This window comes from Cricetulus griseus, chromosome 2 (assembly GCF_003668045.3).
Source record: "Cricetulus griseus strain 17A/GY chromosome 2, alternate assembly CriGri-PICRH-1.0, whole genome shotgun sequence".
Classification (NCBI taxonomy): domain Eukaryota; kingdom Metazoa; phylum Chordata; class Mammalia; order Rodentia; family Cricetidae; genus Cricetulus; species Cricetulus griseus.
In genome coordinates this window covers 303,757,895-303,783,733 of record NC_048595.1, presented here as the reverse complement: position 1 = coordinate 303,783,733, position 25,839 = coordinate 303,757,895, and the positions used below count along the sequence as shown (strand labels likewise).

The 25,839-nt window shown below is 36.5% G+C and overlaps 1 protein-coding gene across 7 annotated transcripts in view; it reads right to left on the bottom strand.

Moving 5' to 3' along the window:
* The window catches only part of Mef2c (myocyte enhancer factor 2C), a 145,753-nt gene extending 120,327 nt beyond the window's left edge, over positions 1–25,426 (bottom strand). For 2 of the 7 annotated variants that reach the window (XM_027401788.2, XM_035440479.1), the window contains exon 1: positions 24,890–25,208. The gene's annotated coding sequence lies outside the window, so the exon portion shown is untranslated. Of the gene's footprint in view, positions 1–24,889 lie in introns of all 7 variants that reach the window. The other 5 variants (XM_027401793.1, XM_027401789.2, XM_027401792.2 and 2 more) reach the window with 5 other exon arrangements.
* Positions 25,427–25,839: the final 413 nt, after the last annotated feature.

Below are 25,839 nucleotides of genomic sequence, written 5' to 3'. Positions count from 1 at the left end.
ATTACGGAACGACTACTATGTATAACAGGCTCATTTAAATGAGAGAAGAAAACAAAGATGAATAAGGTGTAATACCCAAGCCGAAAGAGCTGGCAATCCAGTAGGGGTTAAGAACAATGTTCATTTTCATTTTATAGTGCTACTGTATATACACCATTTCACTCAATCCTTAAATATCATGATTACTGACGTTACAAAACTTGACATTATTTCTACCGTGATATGAAAAGGGAGTACAATGAATCACAACTGTCTTCAGGGCTTTGCTTTTGTGTTATAGAGAACTGAGATTCATTCTAATTTTAGCGTCCATGTGAATGGACTGAAGCATTCTAGAATAGATTATGAACCACTCCCCCAAGTGGCTCAAGGAGCAGGAAGGAACTAAACAGGGTGGGAAACCCTTGGGAAGAACTGTGGCCCAGCAATGTCCTTGTTGAGAAACCCCGAAGACCACACAAATTAAAACGAACCCTTGGAATTCTTCCACTGACTTATGATCCATTTTTAATTGATGTTTAACAATGCAATATAGAAGACTTTAGAGGAATTTAAAATATTTCTAGTCTTCAAGTTTAATTTTTTAAATAATCTGAAAGTATTTTATTTCCAATATAAATTATTTCTTGTTTCAGAAAAACATCATCATCCTTCTTAAGACAATGGTATGCATACTTATAAAACTATACATTTTAAAAAATAATTTTAGGTGTTTTTCATTAGCCATTCATGAATGACTTGTTAATACAAAAGAATAAAATATCTTGGGGTGATAAGCAACTTAAAATTTAGCAAGCAATAATGTGCTGTCCATCCTATGTATTTTCATTCCTTCCTTTCAGGTTTCCTGTGAAGTGGCTGAGTGCATGTTCAAATGATTCAAGCAATACAGGGCAAAGAGAAAAGTCTCAGGGCTTCCTTAAAAATAAGTTAATCAGCCGGGCGTTGGTGGCACACGCCTTTAATCCCAGCACTCGGGAGGCAGAGGCAGGCCGATCTCTGTGAGTTCAAGGTCAGCCTGGTCTCCAGAGCGAGTGCCAGGATAGGCTGCAAAGCTACACAGAGAAACCCTGTCTCGAAAAACCAAAAATAAAATAAAATAAAATAAGATAATCAAACACTAATAAGAATGTTTTGGATAATTTCATGGGGTGCTGTTATTAGACTCATAGTCTATTCAACAAAACACTCTTGTCCTATTTGCTTAATTTTAGAAAGATATTTCTTTATAATAAAATCCAAGATGTGAGTTCCTAATTCAAGTCACCTCAACATGTACATATCTGTTACTGGCAAGTCAGGAACTTCTTAGTTTTCCATCCACTGCCCTACTTAGGCAAATCATTCCATCCACACGCAAATCACTTTACACTACCCCCCTGCAAGAGTTTCTACAGTCCCTTAACCTGTTTTTCTCTCATTCGATTTAATTATGGTGGCATATTCCTACGCAGCCAAGCTGCCTTCCTAAGCAGCTCCAGAGACCGATATGAACAAAACCCCATAGAGCTTAGAAAGAGGGAATGCAATTTATTTGCTCATTCATTTACTAAGTATTCATTTATTAAGCACCATGTTCATGGTAGAGTTTAAATTTGGGGACTACTGGCAATGGATTTCAAAATCTACCTGGGATATTTTGGAGGAGTAGGCCAGGAAATCTGGAGGAGTAGGCCTTGGCAATGCAGCAGAATATAGCAAAGAAGGGTGAAAAGCTGAAGTTACCTTATGGCAGGTATGTTCTACACTTCTTAGGCACATGCTCACCCCATGATTGGTCCCTTTTCATCTCTTCTTGAGCTAGAACCTAGTGTGAAGGCATTATAAAGCAAGAGGACTTGAATGCATCAGTAGTCATCCTCAGACTCCAGCAGGCATTCTCATTACCTGAACATCAGGCAGAACGCTCTTGTGAGAATGTGAGATTAAGAAATCGGTACTCCAGCTAAACATTGAGCTGAACTACTGGATTCCAGTAGTAGAGAGTAAGGAGTGATGAGCAAAGGGGTCAAGACCCTTGTTGGGGAAACTCACAGAAACAGCTGACCTGAACAAGTGGGAGCTCATGGACTCCAGACTGGCAGCTGGGGTACCTGCATAAAATCTAACTAGGCCTCTTGAATGTGGGTGACAGTTTTGGGGCTTAGGCAGTCTATGTGGCCTCTGGCAGTGGAACCAGTATTTATCCCTAGTGCATGAGTGGGCTTTGAGAGCCCATTCCTTATACGGAGGGACACTCTCTCAGCCTAGATACATGGGAGAGGACCTCAGTCCTGCCCCAAATGATGTGACAGACTTTGTTGGTCCCCCATGGGAAGTCTCACCCTCTCTGAGAAGTGGATGGGGGTTGAGATGGGGAGATGGTGGGGGCAGTGGGAGGAGGAGGGGCAGAGGGAACTGGGGTTGGTATGTAAAATAAACTTGGTTTTAATTAAAATAAAAAAAATAAATTGGTGTTCTGAAGAAGGAGGTGCTTTCTGAGTTTGGGGTACCATAGAGTGTACTTTGGAAATCTAGAATCTGTTTTCTCTTTCCACCCACTCACTCATCTTGTCAGAAATCTCTGGCTAATAGCATCATCAAAAGAAAACTTGAACAGTACATTTAGCTATTTATATTACTGAACTAGTATGGCTCACTATTATGTTTTGAGCTTTTATCTGAGGTACACAGTAGGTTTCCTTGGGCACACGTGAAATCATATCGTCCATTTAAAAGTTGTTCCTAGAAAAATAAATTCCACATATCCTACATTAGTTGTAAAACACTTTTAGACACAATGTAATTGTCATGTGGGCTGTGACTGCATTATTGAGTACCAAGTGGTCCAGTCCAATCCATACTAGTTGCATAGTGGCAACACAAGGTACACTCAATTAATCCTAAAAGCTGGCTTGAATGTGTACTCCTGGGTGAACTGTTTCCAGAAGCCTCAGGCAGTACAGAACAGGTTTTTACGTTTCTGAGTGTCAAGCATATAGGATGGGCATATAAGAAAAGCAGAGGGTAACGCTGTTTGCACATTAGCGCCTTGCTAAGTGACTGTGACTGCCGTTTTCTCCACCATAAAGCTGCTGCTTACTTTCTTCAGCCCCAGAGAACAGCAGCTACAACGATATGCAACCACAGACACCTTATTCTATGAAAAACCAGTAATGGAATCTAGTCTGATAATCAATCACACACATTGGAGAATTGATCTCTGAGAGGAAAACTGTTTGTGGAGATGCTGTAGATATGTTAGCTGATGGGTATCTATAAACAAGGCCTCAGTTGCAAAGGTATTTGCTTCTTTAGGAATAAGCCCAATAATAAAGTTCTGCAAGTCAATGTTATGATGAAGTTTTTAAACCATATAGTTCTTAACATTTTGTTAAATTCTTTCTGCAAGTAGGAAAAAACATGAAGTTCTTTTGTGTAACGGAAATAGGTTTCCCACTATAGCCAGTGCAACACTATAATGATGACTAAAATCACTAGTGAAATGTGTTCTGTAGGTAGGAAACAAGGGAAACAGTTTCTTTTACATAAATGAAAACAAAACCTTGCATTAAACAGCAGATCCAACATTCTGATGATGTGAAATGCCGGAAAGGTGAATGGAGACCCTCCTGACTGTGTTCACTGTTCTTCCAGCTAGAGAAAGAACCCTCCCATAACATCATATGGCATGTGAATGTGTGAATGAACTATGGCTTTATAGGTGTCTCCACTTCTTCCGTTGGGGATAAGATGGGTTTTCACCAGTCCTGTCATGTAAAGCAACGTTTCCTGTTAGCCACTGTGCTACACTGTCTGTTCCCGAGTTCCTTTAACATTTTGTTACTCCAGCATCATAAAGCAAAATGAAATGTGCTTTGTTGGTTTGTTTTTAGAAATTGCCAAAATACAGGATGTTTAGTTTGTGTTTTTCAAATGCCATCTTCTACAGTGTACCTTCCAGACACAGCCTCGGGTCATGTCTGTGCAGCCAGGCTGGACAGTCAGATTCAGGCAGCAGAAAGGGGCCTGCTCAGCAAAGCCAGCAGCCATGATCTGGAGACATCAGTCTCACCATGTGGGTGACATCAAGATGATCCAGGGCAACCCTGCAAGACTACAATTTAAGTAGAGCTTCCAATTTGCTGTGGTTGGAATGATCTAATTTCGGTTCAAAAGGTATAGTTTTGTTTTTATGCCCGCACTCCCACCCCGAGTCCCTTTCTGCATTTCACTGACTATACAATGAAGAGAAAAAAATGTTCTTAAAGGGATTCTTACTGTCTCTTTCTTAAGGAAATGTAGGGAATTTAACAACTGTTGGCCTCTGGCTAATCCCCAAGCTAAAGTCTTTTTCCAGCTTCGCCTACATCTTGACCCCTCATGGCAAATATTTTAGGCAGTCTATTTATAAAGTTCATCACTTCCCCTGTTACTTCATCTTCAGAAATGCCAATAATTTAGAATCTAGAATGGTGCAGCTGGTCTCATAAACTTGGGAAGGGAAAATTCTATGGAATGGCTAATTCTCCTGTTATAAATTAAGAAGTCACTTTAGTTTCTTCCAAATTCTGCAGTTAGAAGGAAGTAATACTCCTGTCCCAAACTTATTTTGCTTTATGATCCAAAAACAATTCAACAGTTTAGAGATTTTGAAAGATCTGTTAACAATAGTTTTTTACTCTGGCTTTGTATTTTAATTACGTTGGTCACTTTTAAAAAATAAATGATTCACAGACTTAGATCAATGTGTTTAGAATTGTAGGTGTTGATAATTTCTATTTTTTATTTGTGCATTGGTGTTTAGCCTGCAGGTATGTCTGTATGAGGGAGTTGGGTCCACTGAATTCAAGTTATAGTCGTGAGCTGTCATGTGGGCACTGGGAATTGAACCTGAGTCCTCTGGAAGAAGAGCCATTGCTCTTAATCACTGAACCTTCTTTCCAGTCCCGGGACTGATGATTCCTAAGAGCTTTCCCAGACAGTCAAATATGAAGCTGGATCTGAGATCTTATGTATTAAACATTCTTAGGAAGATAGCAGCCAACTATAGGTTTGATTTCTCGAGAAAGTCATTAGTCTATTCATTTGTGATCTGATCCACCTGGAAGAGTTTTTCAGCTTTTTCATGAGATGAGAGAGAAAAAAAATCCACCTGGACAGTCTCACCACTTCTCAACGGACTTGTAAGTGACAATGATGGAAAGCTCTGACTTTTCCCCCATAGTCCTAATGAATATGCCTCTTTCTGCACAGCCAGTAACAGGACCTGTCAGTTGCTTAAAAATGAATTGTTTTCACTTGGATCATATTGATTCTTTGGGGAATTTCTAACAATATTAAAAAAATAAATCCCATCTTAGGATATTTACTGACTTGTAAGTCACTAATAATACAGAAATTTGATTCCAGGCTGTATACTTAATTTGTTCAAGGTAATGGCTTCTGACTGCATATATGACATTAATGCATCATCTATCTGAGATAAAACTCACTACATTTTATGTCCTCCAAAAAGTCAGCCTGTTAGATTAATATTCTTAGTCTTTTAAAATTAGTTTAATTCTCTTCTTCAGTCTTGGAGAAATGCTACCATCAGGGAATGCGACCTGGTTCCTCACTTTTCTCCCAGTACATAAATGGATTTATGTCATTAAAAGTCTTGTTTGTGGTGGTGATATTTCGTGGTAGGTGGAACCAAAAGCTGGAATTTGCTCCACTATATATGTCAACCACCTAGTCTTAACTCTAAGCATGTCTGGTTTGTTGTAATGCTTTCTATAACACAATAAATCATTTCTAGGTAAACTTAGGACAATACTTTTATTTTATTGTGAAGTCTTTTCATTCTACCTACACAGTATTATTGTGTTTGTTTTTATGTGTGTATGCTTATATACTTTGTATTTATATTTGGTAATGTCTAACAGCAAGTGCTGTCCCTCAGATTCTGTGTATCTCTTAAGGCCACAGTTCGCTGTTAAAGATTTATTCCCACCCATGAAGTCTCACCATCATCCCTGCATAAACATGATCTGAACAAGGATGACATCAATAGACAAGCTAACCGAAGGGGGAAAGCTCACAATGCCTCAACCCTAGGCAAAGGACTATAGGCAACTAAGGAATGCTGAGAACAAGAGAAAGGGTGATCCCTAGGGAGGAACAAACCAACTGATTATCGAATGCCACATGGACAGGATGGAGAACATCCATACAAGTATCACTGCACAGAGTGAGCACAGTGTATTTGTATACTTAGGAATATGTAACATGTATAGTAATATTAATAATAATATATAGTACATGTGAATAATGAAAGAAAAAAAGGCCATGAATTTGAAAGCCAGCAAGAACATGTATATGGGAGGTTTCAGAGGGAGGAAAGGAAATGGGAATTATAAAAGTACATTATAATCTCAAAAAATTAAAAGAGTATCTAGCATTAAGAAATTGAATTAACTTTTACAAAAGGTATATTCCCTTCTATCAGCATATTTTTAAGAGTTCTTTTAGGATACAAAAGATTCCTTTCCCCAAAGATAAGATATCCTTCATGTACTTTATTTATTTTCTTCGAACAAGAAGGAAAAAGGAAAATGTTGGCTGTAATTTTTTTTTAAATTACTTTTGTATGAGATAAAAGTTGTGTTCCTTTCTATAAAGAATCCTTGGGGCATCTCTCTGTTGGTGCTCCTCTCTCTTATTCATAACCTGCTCTATATCCTTTGACGAAGCAGGGGATTGCAGAGGAGGACCAGGCTCGGCATCCTTCCTTTCAGCTGTGTCTAGGAAATAGGGCATGAGTGGGAGGAGAAGAGTCAGTCCTCCAAGTTAGCTCCAGATCCCCAACAGGGAGGGTTTGTGGCATACCAGAGAATGGAAAGGGGATTGGCCTCACTTGTCCTACTTCTGGTCCATCTTCACAGCTTCATTAGAAATTTCAAAAGAAACCAAAGTCCTAGGCAAGGCCTGAGAAGCCTTTCAAAACAGGAAAGTATAATTGAGAATATGGCCCGTCATAAAAACAATATGGAATCCTTCGCTTTCTCAGGGGCACTAGCTGCCCACACTCCCCTTTTCACGATATCACCAGGGCTGAGTTGCATCTTTTAAGTCTCACATTAGGTGTCCCTCTCTCTACTGAAGACTAACCTGAGCAGTTATCTTTAGAAAGAGTTGAACACTTCATCACATAAGCACTGACTTCACTTTTGATGTAATGGGTAGCAGTGTTGAGCACATCAAATTTGTATTTTCACCTGGCATTTTCATTTGTTTCTGAGACTGATTTCCTCAGGACAGAATTGCCACCATCCACCTGTGTATCTCTAGTAACCGAGAAGACACTCCCTACTAACCTCTGACTGCACAGACTGACCAAGATTTTCATAGTTGGTGTTTATGAGCAAGTGCTGGAGAATACAATTTTAAGGACAGAACCCAAACTATCTCAGAATGGAGTTGCATGCCTACTTTAAAATTTACATATATTTAACTGGGAATTCTTAAGCCAGTCTTTACATGAAAAGCACCCAAGCAGCTTTACAAAACCACAATACCCAGATGGCAGCTCAGCTTAATCCAAATCTGGAGGTGGGATCTGGGTATCATGTTTTTGAAAAGCTTCTCATCTACTCAGGTTTGAGACCCTATTACTTAAACCAATTATACAAAGAAAACTCAATGTCCTACCCTTGTTACTTAACATCCATCCAAGACCATCTCTGTCACACATACTTTGAATAATTCTGTTTGTGAGAAATTGTTGGTTGATTTTAGCTCTTGGATGATTAAATTTTATGAAAGCACATTTAAAAAGGCAGTATTAACACATATTGAAGTCTTCTTCTGGAAGTATTACTAATAACATAATTATCCTTTATAGAATTATCTAACAGCTATGGCTGCCTCTTCAAGCTTTGGAAAATGTAAGGCCTTTGATAATAAATACCTATTTCCTGTATATTTAGAATTCAAATAAATTCTAAAAGTAAATTTGATGCTCCATGGCATCTCAGAGTATCTGTTATAGTTGGGAAGTTCTAAAAACAGGAAGTCAAGTCATTTACTCCAAATTGTGTTAGGAAAGAGAAGCAACTGCTTGTCTTGGTGGTTTTGTTGTGAAGAGTGAGTGCTGACCAGACAGTCAGCAACACAAAGAAGACCAAATGCCTCCTACCAGCAGACACCAGAGTGATGGAGGGGCCTCTATTTGTTTCTGTAGCAAATGAATTCCGAACAACATACAATAACCAAATCTTCAAAAGACATTTCAAATAAAAGCATCCTAAAGTACAGAGAACATAGGTTATATTGGTGTTTTCATGGTAATCCAAACAAGCACTTCTTTCTCTTCAATACAGAAACAAGGCCTTACTAATGTGAGGTATAGAAACCAGGCAGGTAAGCCATGATATTGAAAGCTTGGTATCTATTGAGTATAACTCCTAAGCTTATACATTTGGTAATTCTGAGATATCTGAGTCCCACTTGGCCTCTATCAGACACTGTGCTCACCTCCATTCAACACTGACAATACTTTGTGGAAAAAAAAACATTAGAGGAAAGAAAGTTGATATTGTTTCCTAACAGGAAAACAAACAAACAAAATAAAACCTCAAAGTTATCCTTTTCCATTTCAAAGCTCCTTTACTAAACCCAGAAATACTTTGTTTAAAACTTAAAAGCCATATATGGTAAACTTAATATACATCAGTTTTTAAATACAGCAAATCCTATCCTAAGCTACCACTTTTGCTCAAATCTAGCACTGGTTTCAGGATTCTGAACTACAAAGGAAACTTGGAAGGTGTGCTTGAAATTGAGGTTTCCAGAATATGCTCCACATGAATTAATAACAATAATTCCTGAATCCCACTTAAAATCCAGCACAAACTTTGTCTAATAACTCAAACCACTAAGTAAGAAAATATATAAATTACAGTAATTCTTGCAAGTGAAGGTTAAAAAGGAAACAGTTCAAGAGAAGAAAAGCAAAAGAGAAATCAGTGGACAATGACAAGTCCACCTTCAGTCAGGCTCACACTGTTACCGGGAAGTGCACTTCATAAACAGTAATAAGATACTGCTTGAAAAAAGAAGCCCATCAAATAGTAAAAAAATAAAAAAAAAATGCCTTTAGGTTAACAATACAGAACCATATATCTGACTAATGCTCCTCTCTCTTCTGTTTAGAAAGAGCATAAACATTTGTATTGTTATTCAAGTTACTGAATACTTTCCCCTAACCAGCAATGGAAAATTCAGATGGAATAGTTGAATCCTTCCTTCTTACCTAAAAGGTATGATGTGTATAGTGTCTTAGCTCATTGTGCAAGAGAATTGGCTCTAGAGATCATGTGGGTTGAAGGTTCATGTGTGGCCCCTTATTGGGTAATTTTAGACAAGTTACTTAAAAAGATTTTGTTCCAGTTTCTTCACCTGTAATATGATAAACGAAACAATATAGTAGAATGCATTAAGTTTTGAGGAATAAATAAGTTAATGAACTTACAAAGTTTTAAGATCTTAGTGGAGTTCTTTTCTTAATCTTATTTTACATATGAATCCCAGTTCCCTCTCCCTCCTATCTTCCTACTACCTCCATTATCTCCCCACCCCACCCCCATCCACTTTTCAGAGTGTGAGGCCTCCCATGGGGACTCATCAAAGCCTGTCACATCATTTGGGACAGAACCAAGGCCATCTCTCACTGTATTTAGGCTGAGCAAAGTAAGAATAAGGTCTCCAAAATTGTTAGCTACTATATTTACTACCAACAACCAACAACTGCAATACATGGTTCTTGTAAATTAACAACTCAAAACGCTTGACACATAACCTAAATATTGTAAGAGTTCTTAGAGATATGTTGGGGAAAAGTATTGGAGAAAAGTAGAGGTGGCGTTCCTAAGCCATAGTTAAAAGTATCCATTATATTTATAGATCAGTCCTACTTCATACCACCAAGTCAACCAGTATTGAAAACCAACTGGGCAACATATGTCACTGCAGAAGGAAAAAAAAAATACAACTGTCTTGAAATTCTTGAAAGAAAGCTGAGTGGAAGGCCTTGTGGTCACTGGTGTCCAGCCCACCATTATTTGTGCAGTCAGTCTTTGCTGGGTTTATGCAGTGAGAGAGACTTTGATGGCTTTCTTGTTTATGAATAATGAGTATTTTGGGGACAGTCTCATAAAATGATCTATGTTTGGTCTAAAAAGACCCATGACTAAGCAAATGCAAATAAAGTATCACATCCTAACCACAAAGAAAGGTGTCCTTGTCCCTATTGGAAAGACCATCTTCACATCCTGTTCAAACGTTGAGGACCCATCCTTGTTGTAACTTAAAGCAAATCACAAAACTCTAAGTGTTTTGAAGATGAAATGTTTCCAAAGCTCATCTCCCAAGTAACCAGAAAGAAATTTACATGGGAAAGAATAGTTGCTTTAGTTTTTAAAAATCAAGTAAGATTGGAAATCCGATTACTTCTTTATAAGGAAGGCATTAATTTTTAAAAGAAAGGCTTATCTCTTTTTGGAAAATCCAGTATTTCACAAAGCAAAACCTATTTGTGAATATTCAACTTCTGTGAATTCTGCTAAAAGGAGTAAACTTTTTTCCCTTAATGACATTTAAGATTGTTTCTATGCTGTAAGTGATGTATAGAAGATTTTAGGATTAACAATTCAGGATGACTAAATTTGCACCTGGAGTTTTGTCTTGAAATAATCTTGTTTTTCAGACTGCAACAAGATTAAAGATTGTAGTTACGCTGTCCACATGACCCCTTCTTCAACACCAGCAGTAGTCAGGCTAAGTCTGTCCTGAAATTGACAAAAGTTCTCACCTCACTGTCAACAGTTATAGAGAAAAGACAGTAGGACTCAACCCTAGTCATCATTAGCTCCCTTTGATTCTCAGCTCTCTGTGCCAACACAAATATCAGGGCCACCAAAAACCAAAATGTAAGTACCCACAAATTAAAAAGAGATTACATAGCATATAATGTCATGTCTAAGTAAAAATGTTAGAAGGAAAAAATAAACCTAGAACTGTCCTTCATTCTCATCTCATCTCACGTGACAGGGTCTTGCTATGTAGCCCAAGCTGACCTTGAATTTGAGATGCTTTGCCTCGCCTTTGAATAGCATGCATGTGTCACTGTGCCCAGCTTTTATGACTCACCTAAAATCTATGGACTTGCTCATCAAGAAAATTGTAAAATAAATTTATGATAGGCACATACACATTATCATTTTAAACATGATACACTAGTATTCATTTTACTTTAAGAATTAAGAAAACATACCATTTATGTAGTTCTATTCTACAGAGATAATTTAGCAATTAATTTATACGCTGCAACAGCAGTGCCAATGAGTTCCAACTGTAAGTTATTTTCTTGTTAAAATGTGCAAAACTGTTTTAAAACATTGTAATTTACACTCCATGAGTTACCTATGTAATGGTAAATCATTTTTTAATATACAAGACTTCTGACACAGTACACCTGAAGTATACTTCATAAAATTGCCTATGAAGAGATCTAGAGCTAGCTTTTCTAAATATGTATTTTACCAACAATTATCTATATTATCATTTCTTTATACAGTGTTTAATCTATATTTTAGGTCATGTGAATTTTTAACTTCAAGAAAGTTTGGTTTCTCTGAGATTTGAGTTGGTACCCACGTCAAAAATTATTTTAAAACTTAAAATTAGCATTCAAGTCGCATTTGAGTCTTTGATTCTGAAATATATTCAATATCACAAACTCTCTACAAAATGTAAATTTTTCCAGTAACTATTTGCATATAGATATATGTGTAGCACCTATGCATAAAACTTAAAATCCTTAAATTAAGTTATTATTTGGAATGCATGCAACATCCATTACTCAAGTTTTAAGAATTTATATAAAAGCAGAGAAATTATTTTTAGCAAAGACAACATAAACCTAATTTTTAAAATTATGGATGAAGTTAAGGAAACCTTAACGAACAAGAATTTTACTCAAAAATGCTTATTATATATTTAAAACGTGAGCACATATAAAACAAAGTATCACAATGTTCCTTGCAAGTTGAGTCTCTCTAAAATTGGGAGTATATTTGATAGTTTAACTACTTTGGGATTAACTTGATGCTGTCTATTAGATTAAATGTTGGCATTTCTGATTATCTCTTTATTATTCTATCAAAGAATAATTTAAATAAGGCTATTACTTAGTAGTAAAGTAGGCCCAAGTCTAGTATATTTGTATTTAATTATGCAGGAAATACCATAATTGGAAATTCAATAATTTTATCAAAGCTATCTTTGTTTTTTTTGAAACATTCTTATAAAAATCTCCTCTTTCATTGAATCATTAGAGACATTTGTGGACTTCTAAGATTTTATTTTTGATTGAAAGTAAATATTTGGTAAATATGTCTGGAAGAACGCTTTTGGTCTAGGATAAAAGTTTCTTAGAAATCTTAAGGGATGAGTACAATAAAACTAGGGCAATGCATATATTCTCAGTTACTCTTTAAAAAAACCTGCAAAAGTGACTATAGTGGCATGTTCTGACACATTCTTTTCATAAACCGAACCCTGTTAGTGACAGCGGAACAGATTGTGTGCATCTGCTGGGAACGAGCCAGATGACAGTGGAAAAACGCACATGGATACCTTGGCACAGCAAATAAAAAATGGAGAAAAAAAAAGACCTGGAAGAGAAAGTGCTCAACTTTAATTGAAACGTTCTTTCCAACATGATGAACATCGTCCAACCACTTCTTGTAGCCTGTCAATTTTACATGTACAAATGTGTTTTTAAAAAGAATCCTCGATAAATTAGTCCTGTTTTATTCTTTTGTAACACTAAATATTGACTCTGGTATTGGATTATTTATTAAAATTATGTCAAATGTAATAAGCACAAGGGTTGAAAAAGACACCTAGTAGTTTCGTACAAGAACACAAAACTTCAAAAAAAAAAAAAAAGAAAAAAACCTTTCAGGTTCAAGTGAAAATTTAAATATCCGAATTAAGTTTTCAAATTGAGTGAGTGTTATACTGTCAAGTGCCAAATTCAAATATTCTGTAAATGTGACTATTGTAAGTGGTGCCTGCACTCTATAATGCTGTAATATTCCATCTTATGCTGATCAACCACAGTATTGTTTAAACAGTTGGCTCAATAGCAGAAGAGAGCCCATACATAAAAACAAATGTGTCGCTGGCTATAAATCATATCTGGAATTTCTGTTGGATGCTCTGATTACAATGAAAATTTATTCTATACAGTATACAATGCAAATTTTAAACTGGAGACAAAGTTGTTTAATAGATTAGGAGTCTGACTGAAGCAGCTGCAGTCAAAAAAAAAAATCCTGGTGATTAACAGCCATTTTCCAGTAATCATAACCCTGGAAAGGGCTACTAAGCAGGGGGAGGGGGTTGCAGATGGGAATAATTCTCTAAGCCCATATGCCTTAGAGGGCTCCATCATCTTCATGCAGACTTATTATTATTATTATTATTTTTAAATTAAAGCTTTTAGAAGCGTCCTTGATTGCAGTGTTGGGAGCTGTCCATGCTGTTTTACCACAGGGAAGTCCACTCTGCAAGTATTCCTTGCGCTGAACACTCTTTTATCCAGGCATTAAAACAAGGTTAGAAAAGAAAGCTGAAATGCAAGGTGCACACCAGAGGGTCATTATTCAAAAGCGGGAGAACTATTTCAAGCAGACGAAACTCCCCAGGCTGTATACACTGGGAAGGCTTTGTCAACATTACCTACTATCAAAATATGATTTTTTGAGAAAATACGTGAATGCAAAAACAACAAAAGAGGGCAAGTAGTTTCTTGCACCAGAAATACTCCAAGTTTTATCAAAATTTCCTGAATGTGTCTTTTATATGACTAATGCTAAAGTCCTTGGTAAAATTCTTCATTTTCTGTGCCTTTTCTTTCTTCTCACACAAGTGAAAAATACCCAAATTAAGTCCATTTGTGACAAACTGCGACTGCCATTTGTTCATTGCCCCAAAGTAGGTAAGCTATAGGTAGAATTAATAATCACTCAAACAAACAAGAATAGTACAAATGTATTCACTTATTTTCTAACTATCCAAAGAAAAGTACATTTTCTCCTTATGAGCAAACAGTTATTCAGCAGGTTCTGTATGATACATACTATATGTAAGCATGCGTATGAAGGCACATGAGAATGACCAGTGCCACTCATTCTTCATAAAGAATTCTATCACTACAAATGGCAACCAGATTGTAAAATAAGATAAACAAACAAGTGTCGATAGACCCCTCAAAATCCAGTACTGATAACAAACAGAAGACTTCAAAATTCTTAGAACAGCTCTGTGAATCAGTCACTTCCTGATTGAAATCCTATCAGAACTATTACTGTTGATCAGTAGTCTATCCAAAGTCAAAACTTGCAATAAATGCATTTTAAAAGTCAAGGATATGGTCCCATTTTAAATTCTGAGAATAACATCTGATCTGTGAAGTTTCTTTTTTTTTTTTCCTGGAGAAAGAGGTGTTTTATTTAGAAATGATTAGAGCTGAAACAACAGAGCATCCAAACAAGACATTTGACCTGACAGTAACCCAATTTTAATGGTCTAAAGATATTGCAGGAATAAAAGTTAAAAATTATTCATCCAAGCATTACTAAGTGATCTTCATTAGTCAGAAATAAAATTGTTAAAACAGAGTGGTATAACAGCAATTTAATAATTACTGGACATCCATTATATGACTGCATAATGCTTTTCTATGCACTGAACCTTCACAGACACTTCAAGAGCTGGATGTTAACACTCACATTTTACAGATGCTGGTCTGAGGTTTTTCTGGAGGTTGGACAACCTGCCTTAAATCACAGGCCAGTAAAGAGCCAGATAGATTTTGAACCCAGTTGAGGCTGTTGCTCTACATGACCATGCTCCACAGTTTATAGGTGCACAATGTATGTAATGGCATGTGTGTGTGTAATTAACGAACAGCAAAGGGTTTGTTAAATGCTTTGTGTTTGCTTCAATGATTTTCTCTTTCTTTCACATTCAGCATTATACCTCTAGTACTCTGTGCCTCTCACTTATTCTGCTCTCTCACCTCTGGTTCCCACTCCATAAACACATGTGTGCACACATTACAATTCTCTCTCTCTCTCTCTCTCTCTCTCTCTCTCTCTCTCTCTCTCTCTCTCTCTCTCTCCCTCCCTCCCTCCCTCTCTCTTTCTGTAACCAAAGACTTCACAGAATTGCATAGAAGCAGTGAATTTGGTCCAGATTATTCCATAAATGTAGCCTCTGCTAGGGACTCAAGAAACTATTCATTGTTGTTTTGGATGTACCATCTACTGACTTTAAATCCATAGTAGTTTCTGGCAGAGACACTATCCTGGAGTCCTTACTCTTTCAAGATCAGTTATGGAGCTCTTTTGTGACATGATATTGCCCTGTGTTGAACCACACCAGTCTTTCCAGTGTAAGGAAATAAGTTAACACCTGAAACAAGTCTACATTCACATGTGGATAGTCAAAGCAGGCTCCTGCTTTCAGAGTACCAAATGATGTATTTTTTCGATAAGAAGGAAGATCAGATAGGGCCCAAAAATGATAGTAGTAAGGAAAAGAAAGGAAAAGAAAAGAAAAGAAAAGAAAAGAAAAGAAAAGAAAAGAAAAAAAGGTCCAGTGAGGAATCCTTAAGACTGTTTCTTTTGAGTTATTCAATGAAAGAAAAGAAGGAGCTGGCCCGCCCTCATTCCAGTTAGATAAAGAGACATTGTCAATCTATTTGGACCAATGAGCCACAAGGAACCAGAACTGGAACTGAGAAACTCACACAGGCCCTTGTTTATCAACTCACTCTACTACAGAAATTGTTTTTAGTTTATGTAAAAGGAGAAAAGTTCAAGTGTGACAGAAGAATGTAGGTAACATTATTTCCTTAAGCACTAACCTGTACAAACTTTAAATGGACTCCCAACAAATCCAGTAAGTCAAATTATGCACATTTGCTTTTTCAGACAGCCAAACTTTCTGCTTTTGCTTAGTGAAGATAACCCAGATGGAATTAGGTCTGGACTTGTACATTTTGACTTACTAATAGCTAACAAAGAAGGACTAAAGCATCCACAACATATATTCTATGTCCTTGATCACAGAAACCTTTACTAAAAGACCAGTAACTTAGTAATTCTCAAATATGAATGGGAACCAGGCACACTTTGAAGAAGTTATCCGTTAGCATAGTGTCTAAAATGCCTGACCAGATTACCTACTAGGAGCAACTCTAAGGGAGTCAGGCATTAAAATCAAGAAGTTGTAAGATTTTTAAATAGCAAGGTAGTGTGTTTTCCATTTAAAGTCTTCATACTTGAAACTTGACAGTGGGTAGAACAATGTTTATCAGGGGTGGTGATTTAAACTTTCATACCATTCTCTACTCTCCTAAGAAAACAAAGAAATCTCATACTATGTTTTAAATTTAAGCAAAATCAAAGGTTTACACAATTTTCAATTGGATGTCTACTTTATAACAGTATAAGTATTATTTTACTTCTATCTATATTCATTATATATGCATCAAAGTTCAACATTCCTTCTTTCTTGCTAGAGGGCTTGGCCCACTGATATTCTCATGAGATTCCTTTTATGTTTTCTGAAAAGATCTTTTAAAGATCTTACATTAATCTTTTAAAACTTAGTTAGAAAAATGTATGTATTAATAGTGACAGAAAAAAGTTGTTCTTGACACTTAAATAAAATGAAAATAATCCAATTTATCTATTTTAAAGGAACATAAATTTATATTTATTTGTTGGAGTGTCCAGTCAATGTTATTTAGATAGCTAATAATTGGTTTAGTTTGCTACTAAGATTTATACCCTGTTAGAACATTGTGAAAGCAATAATTTAGTTTAAAAATAAAAGTGGAACAAATATTTATTATGTAGTAACACTTTCTCCTGAAGGGTCCCATTTAATGTATTTCCAAATGTGAAGGCTACTTTTAGAAAGGTGTGCTGGCAACAATCAGGCTCCACCTCTCACAAATGAGAATTCACTACTCAGGCAGCTAGAAATTATTTTTAATAGGATTTAAAGAAAAGAAGCCCACTGGTAAGCATTCAAAGTGTAACTAGCAATTAAAAGCTACTTTTAAACATTTGTTATTTTATATGCCAAAGAGAAATAGACATTTCAGGCCAGGTTCAAGTGCAAGGATTGTAAATGCAGATATTTAGACATCAACTTACTTAACATGATACTAGTCAAATTACTCATACATTGTTTCCCTCTTTGTACTCTGTATTTTGATCTAATAATTATTAAACATGTGAATGTTTATCAATAAAAATCACAGCAGCACCATACATTGTGATGGAACACTGAAAAAAAAGTTTTTGATGTTAATTTGCATCACAAAACGAGCTGGCCTATCAGCAATATGAGGCATGCGCTTTACTGAAAAGAAACATGTATTTTTCATTGTATAACAACAAAAAAGACCACAGGTATCTGATCAGGCCTTCATGTACTATGTGGGTAGGAGGTGGCGAGGCAATCCCATGTTCTAACTCACACCTATTGTTTTATGCATTCTCTATTTCTATATGGGAATAAAAAGGAAACATACTGAATACACTTCGCAGTTCCCATCTTAGTGATTTAAGAGGCAGAGTTTTCAACTTGAAGAAGGGAAACATTGCGCCTTTCCTTTCCCAAAGCCTCTGCTCAGGAAGGAGGCCCTCTGCTGCTCAGCCTACACTGGAGCTGGAGGAAGAGGACATTACTTAGGGCTGAAATCACCCTGAGACAGAGGAGGGAAGTTTATGATGTGGCGCTGTGCACTGTATCTGGTCTGCAGCCAGCAAGTTTTCATTTTGTAGCCTGGCTGCTAGTACCTGACCTGCATATACAAGAATAAAAATATACCAGCTCTACCAAAGGAACTGTGTGGATGTAAGAAAGAATTAAAAGAGTTTATTTCTCTTTCTTTATCCTGAGTGTAATTACTGTTTTTAAAAAAGAAAGAGCTGAAACTATAGTAACTGGAGGCTTCCCTTTTTTTCTTCTTAAACTCTTCAAACTACCTTCCCACAAAGCCATTTAAGTCAAATTGTACATTTACAGACTCACCTACACGATGGATATAACTTAAAACATCTGCTTAGACACATACGTTTTGTTCTGATATAAAAAGTGTGGCAATTTAAAAAAAATATAGGGCCATTATATTCTTAAAATATGTGTTCTTCTGTGTGTATTCATTCCTTAAAGAGATCTTTGACTGCAATTAGGTAGTCGGTCCTATAAAGCCTTCCTTGTGTGACCATGATTTCTAAAAATAAAACGTTCCAGTGAATACTTCAGCTAAATAATCACACCTTAAATATTACTATAAAGAAATCCTAATCCTTCACGTTACATTAAAAAATAACATCTGCTTTCGAGAATGGTTTGTTATATACCTTACACAAGGTCAACAATTAATTAAGAGCTAAGAAATGAAAGTCAACTGTAATGCCCTATTAGGCAAATTTCCTTATCTTTTCCTACTTTCTTATATTAACAAATCTATTGTCTAATTTCATAAAAACTAAGCATATTTAAGACAAAGGTGACAATATTTAGGAGTTTGGGAAATAGATGCATTCTCTTGTTACCATTTTTAACTTGTTGAAAATACTATGGATATATTTTTTAAATGTAGTTTTAGGCTGGTTTCCTTTAAGCACTTCGCAGCCTCTAACAAAAGACCGAGTCTAACACTTTAAATTCAGCATGCTAGCAGACTACACTATCCTTAAACAATGTATAATATCATCTTCATATGTATGTTATCTATCACAAGGTGCAGGAAGGCAATCAGTGATGCTCAGGATGCAATTTAGGGAAAACAGGTTCCCACTAGGGACCGCTTCAAAGATCACTTCCTCCAGTCACTAAAAACAAGTTGAGGGGGCTTTATTTAAATCATCACTTGAAGACTTGCACTGTCATTCAATAAGTAGGGTGAATATCACTGCTTCATTCATTTCAAATTTTCTATATTAAGAGTTAATAAAGTCTCTCAAATGTGTACATTATTAAAGAGTACCGATTCCAACAGATTTTTTGAAATAAGTTTATTGCATGTATTACTTGTCATATCTCTTATTTCCTGCACTATGCCCTCAGAAAATTATCTTCATGTGTATTCTGAATTTTGTTTACAGTGGTTGTATTTTAAAAATAAAACAAATACTGAGATTGGATTTCTCGAGTAGAACAGCAATGTATAGCAGATATATTATAGTGACAGCAAATGTCACTTATTTTGCCAATGAAGCTAAACTATGGATTTATATAACAGGTAACATAAATTCCTTTCTTAATATGAATGTGCCTTTTTTGTGCAGTGTGAGCAAGGAAATGTAACATAATATTGTATCATATTGTCTTTTCAATAATCTTATATTTTACTGTAGTATTTTTGTCATAAAATGATTTTTCTTAACAGACAAAAAGAACATAGGCACACTGGTGCTGTCTATATACTCTCTCAGTGAGGCTAGGGAATATATGTCTCTAGGACCCTTTATTTTTATGTCTTAGTACTACACACATGTGATGGTTAACAAAATTATTTGAATGTACTTTAGAGTAGTGGGCATAACCACTAAAAATGTTAATTATTTATTTCATAGTCCTTTTTTTAGCATTAAAGGACATTAAACCACCAACAGGAGCTGTTTTTCAGGAAAAAAATTCTTTGCTCACTAACTAAAACAGATCACTACAAATCATTCTATATCTCATACACCATTCTCTTACATACCACATATTTGCTTCAATTCTCTAAGGGGAGAAATGCGGCTCCTGTGGGAAAGGCCCACCCATTCCTAGATGTTTGCATCCCTAAATGAAAAGAACACACCCCCTTACATTCTTTGAAATTTGTCCAACAAGCATAGAATTGTAATAACATTGTATCACTGACTAACTTAGAACAAAATAATCAATAGGCAAAAGTTGCTAATATTCTCTGTAATTTTTAAGCAGAACTAACTCCTCTCTCTCTCTCTCTCTCTCTCTCTCTCTCTCTCTCTCTCTGTGTGTGTGTGTGTGTGTGTGTGTGTGTGTATGTGTGTGTGAAACAAGAATTAACTAAGCTCAGATCTAGCATTTGCACTCGGATCCTTAGAACACTGTATTGATGAAAGTCATGAATATGGTATACACAAGCACTGTCACAACTCAGGAGGAGGCCCATAGATGTGAAAAGCTTCGGAACTTGAATGTAGAACTATTAGGGGAATGGCCCTTTCATAACTGTATTAAAGAAAAAACTCACATATTCAAATGCCAATTTTCTTAAGTAGAATCAGAGCTGCCAGGAGTCACAGATGTGCAAGAATATCATCAGTCTTTGCTATAACTGCAAGGACAGAAAACTTGCATTGAAGCTGATGTCCACTAATGTCTATCTCATGAAAGTACCCTGTGAGTCTTTCGAAATTATGTTCTAGTAAGCCTCCCTTCCATTACACAGAGTATCTACTCCCTAGTCAAGTTTTTCTTTTGTTATTTTGAGAGACAACACTCCTTATTTGAGGAAACTTGTGCAATTATCTTTACTCTTTATTTTTTAACCTTTCAAATGCAGCATTCACAGAGAAATTTGCATGCAGTGAATACATGAGTTAACAAAAGTTGGTATCTCTTGAGGGAGTTTTTGCTTAAACAAAATGTTGTATTCTTTTACAATCTTTTTATCAGCCATTCCAGATAATTTCCAGGTCTCCAAACTGGAAGATTTACTATTTTTTCATGTGCAATATTAGTGAATACAAGGAAAGATTACATGAAGTGTAACTGAAGGTATAAACTTATTACACTTAGCAGAATGTTGTTAAAGTCGAAGTAAACCTACATGTGTCACAAACACACAGAAGAAACATCTCATTCACGACAGTATCCTATCTTATTATAGTAATGCACAGAAAATTAAACACATAAATATTAATTTTATGTATCACAGAAGATGTAGGCAATGAAAATGCAATGTTTACACTTATGGATGACTCATTAGTGTTTTATTGTGTGAGACACTAGGAGGCATCAGTAGGGTAAAAAAGGACTTCAATTTCAGAAGAAAGAAGAAATTACTCAAGTGTTGGATGTGTGTGAAGTTTGAGCTTTAAAAATGCTACAGGTAAAACAAGACTATGCGATAACAAAAATCTCAAATCATTCTATTTTGTCATAAAGAATGATTTTTATATAACATTCACAAAATAGACATATATACATTTATATTATTTCACCAATATTCACCTATCAAGATGCATTTGTGATGTATTGGTTCATAATTATGTAACTTCTCATTTTGGTGAAGAATATACTTGGTAACAGAACAACATATTGGATATTAACAATTATAATACATTTTCTTCTAATCAATTATTCAATACTATGAGGATGTTTTATTTCTAGCCTATTCTGCTTTGCATTCTACACAACACTTCTGAAATAGCCTAATGCATTTAAGCTGTATGGTAACCACTTCATACAAACAAGACAACTTGATGCCTGTTCATAGAGAACTGATGGAACCTAAAATTTAAGCAACGGAAAAGCACGAAAAGGCACACACTTTCTTTTGCTGCAGTATTGAAAGCCTATTATTTGAAGACTGAGTTTTCCCCTATTTGAGTTGCTCTTTATAATGACGAAGCAACAGGGTTGTGGCATACTTATCTAGCAATCATTTGGAATCAGAGTGTCTTGCAGTTCCTCAGCAATCGGCTTTTATCTTTGCCCTATCAGACTAACACGTGAACTGTGTAATCTGCCTTTTGTAAGGTGTACACTGTTGTTGCTTCAGTTTTGTGACTTGTCTCTGTAATCTGATTTGATATCTTAAAGGTAACAGATCTCAGTGAAGAGTCAAGCTTTACTGAATGCAGGAACATCCATGAGTTCATGGGATGGATTAAAGTATAGTGCTGAGGAGGGGAGCATAGTCAGCGCTTCTTCCCATGTGGCATACTCCCTAAGCATTAGAGGCAAAAGCCTTTCATTTGGTCCAAACCATCACTATATAAGTGTAAAACAAATACACATGCTTTTCTAAGCTTACACATTCATTTGGGAGACAATTTCTTAGAAGATGCTATTTTAAAAAGTTAAAAATTAATTAGTAATCATTTTGCAGTGCACTTTGCAAGCCTTAACTGCACATTAAATTTCTCCACGTTGCTTTCAACCATGCCCTGAAAACCTTGGTTCTCTATTCAATAACTACTTTTTGTTATGTAGTATAATTATTACTTGAAAGACATTTCCCCATTTTTGTCACTTTCTGAGATTTCATAGGCTAAAATATATTGCAAAGAGTTGGAAATAAAACCATGAAATATACAACAATAAACAAAAGAAAGTTTTAAAAGATAATGCTTAAATTTACCAAAGAGTTATTTAGTATAGTTCTCTACTAAAGAAATTTAAATACAATGAATAATTTATTAGAAAGACATAATTGCATGCCGTTCAGTTTATTCATTAAGTAAGGTGAGGGCCAAGGGAAAATTAAAAGATATTTGAAAGCTATAGAGTATACTGTTTTTTTCAGGATTCAATTTTCAGGAATTGTTAGTTACTTTCTTATTGGAATGAATAAATTCCCCCAAATTTTGCAAAATAAACCTGTTTATAAAGAAAAAAAAATGAGGCACATTACAGCAAGTCTTTGTGACTGAAGTTTCCTTATCTCTGCCCGGGAAAGTTAATGTCCATGCCTACATACTTTAAAAATATGATTAGCTTTGAAACGAAGGAAAGTTGCTTCTTACTTTGATATGACCATTTGCTTCTTCAACAAATGTAAAAAAAAAAACATTAATATGAAGTAAATGGCATACCTTAATGTTATCCTCTGATACACTCACATGCACATCAACCCAGGTGTAAATAGCACAATTAATGAATGAAGTGAAATACTGCTTTTAATAAGGAGTATGAGAACTACACAACACATTTCAAAGCTGTGTAAACCATATTAATAGAAATAGTTTTTAAAAATAAAGTTTAGCACAACCAGAAGTAAAGATAACTGCCAAGTATTGGCCCTTTAACTTGACTGGGGTACCAAATTTTAAACAAAAATTATGAGTAAAGTATGTTTTGATGAAAACTTTTAGAATCAAGACTGGAATCTGGCTGATGATTAAATATATTATTCTTCAAATAGTACAAAAACTCATTGACTTTAGGAATTTTTCCCTCTTTGGATAAGACATAAGGACATCTCATTTTATCTATCATGCACTTGCTTTAGGACTACTTCTAAACTTAATAATTTATTTCATGCTTATAGTAGATGATAATAATTTGGTTTATTGCCTAAATTTTCTATAATTGAATCAATAGCTGCACAAAACTCTACTTGTGCCATACTGATACATACTGAACTGTTTTTAAGACTAGCCTATACTGCCATTATTTAAAAAATTCAATGAGATATTTTAGTTGTAAATTGATAATTGCTAAACCACTGAAAGCTAAAATTGGTATGCCTACAAGGTTAAGCTGGGCTCACAGGTGGTCACATTTCATATCAAAGCAAATCTCTAGGGAGGGGGATTATTATGCCCCCACATAAACATCTTTACTGTGCAACCACAGTTCCATTGCAAGGTGCCAGTGAAAAGGAGACTGGTCACTCTTCTGGACAGGCATGGAAAGACAACTGGAGTTTTCTTTACAGCACTTAGAAAACATAAGCAGTCACTAAGTGTTTCATACGACAGTTACTGTTAGAGTTACTAGCAGGTTCACAATAGTAAAATGCACTTTATGTCAAAGCTATTCTCCATTGAGGACCCATTAAGGAGCCGGCAGAGAACCTGATTCTTCTTCCAGTGTTAGCATTTACATAGAAAGTCTTTTCTAGAAAAGACATCCATTTCAAAAATGTGAGGAAAAGGCTTTTCACAAAGAATAACCATAGCATCTGCAATAGCACAAAATGATTCAGATATAAAATTTCCCTCAAGAATTAGTGGCCTTGCTCTGGGAAGGAAGTACCATTAGCATTGGACTCGAGCACTTGCATAATACATAGTAATACAATAAACAATGTGCCCGGTCTCCGTAGACTTCCTTTACGGCTAACTTAGTCACTTAGTTTGGTAACTTTCATCTGAAGTCCAAACAGAAGGCGGGCTAAGGGACCTAGTCTTGTTTGTTTTTAAATAGCTTAATATTTAGACAACAGTGCATATGCTGAAATCCATACATAGACTACCATGGCCAGGGCACTGCCTCTGGTCTCCACCAATTAAGCTCTCTCAAGCAAGCACTTTGGTGAGGGAAGAGGATGCACAAAGGTGGCCCAAGGCAGAAGCCCTGCTGTGACTTAAAGTCATCCCAAGAATTAGTGGCTCAGAATACAAACCCAGGGCAAACCAATCTTGGGGGCGACTCACAGGAACATCTATCTTTCCACTGAACTAACTGCTAAATTTTAAGACATCTACTTCAAGGTCACAGAACAGTCTGGGAAATTCTCAAATACATCAGGCTCCACGTTCTCCACTCTATCAAGCCTGCTAATGACGTGAACTAACTTCATGAAACTTTAAACAAACTGATGTGACAGGAACGAGTCATATGTGATTTCAGTAACGGATGGCAAGCAGATACTACTGCCTAAAAAGTTACTTTCTGCCACACACAAGGAAATCATGGAATCTAAAGAAAAGAACGCACAACAAGCCTCAACTTAAGCCTTCCAAAAAGCAGTTGGGATAGACACACTGCCTGGAAGAGACTGGAACAGATTACAGAGACAATGCCCAGGCTATTTCTATTCTTTTTGAGAAATGTCAGAGGTACTTACATGAAGGAAGACTCGACCAGATTAGTCCTTGGAATATTTTCCTTTCTTAAAAGAAGAAGAGAGAGAGAGAGAAAAATAACAGTAATCTTTACTTCATCCAGCCTTGAAGTGCTTCTTCACCTGATTCAAAGCAGCAGGCACGGCGACCCACACAGAACCTTCAAAGTCAATCCAATAGCAGCCCGAAGATGTCTGGGTGTACGCGTGTGCTCAAGTGTCTGTGACTGCGAGCCGAGCGAGCAGAGAGCTGGAGACGAAGAGTGCGTGTGTGCGCGCGAGGGGGGGCGGGGGCGAGGGGGAGGCGCGCACGGGATCGCGCATTCGCGCGCGCACCGAAGCCGCTGGAAGAGGAGGAGGAGAAAGAGGAGGAGGAAGGTGGAGGAAGCGAAGGAGGAGGAGGAGGAGGAGGAGAAAGTGGCTCTCTGTGGCCGGTGGGATTAAAAGTAGCCAGACTCGTCCAGAAAACTGCGTGCAGGAAGGAAGTAACAGAAGACGAATGGGAAAAGGAGAGCAGCACACAGCCTTAGAAACGTCGCGTAAAAGAGCGGGGTGGGGGTGGGGGGGATGTAAGGATACTGGGAGGGGACGCGGGGGTGGCAAGCAACACCGAGCACACTGGGCTGGGGTTCTAAGCTGCACGTACGCGCCAGTGCGCACCCCCCTGCCCATTTCATTTTATTCTTGCCTTTGCCTGCCCTGCCTTTTCCTTTCCGTTTCTCTATCCCTACGAGCCCAAACCGTTGCCTCTCCTCGCGAGCTGGGGAAATCATCAGTTTCACTCTTGCAAAAGGGGGGCGGGACTAGACCTCGCAGCATTTTAATAAAACAAACATACTGCAGCTCCCTCCTCACCCCTCCAGTCTCAACTAGATTGATAAATTACTCCACTACACTACTTTAATTATGTATATGGTATGCAGAATAAATCACTGAACATCAGTACCTCAATC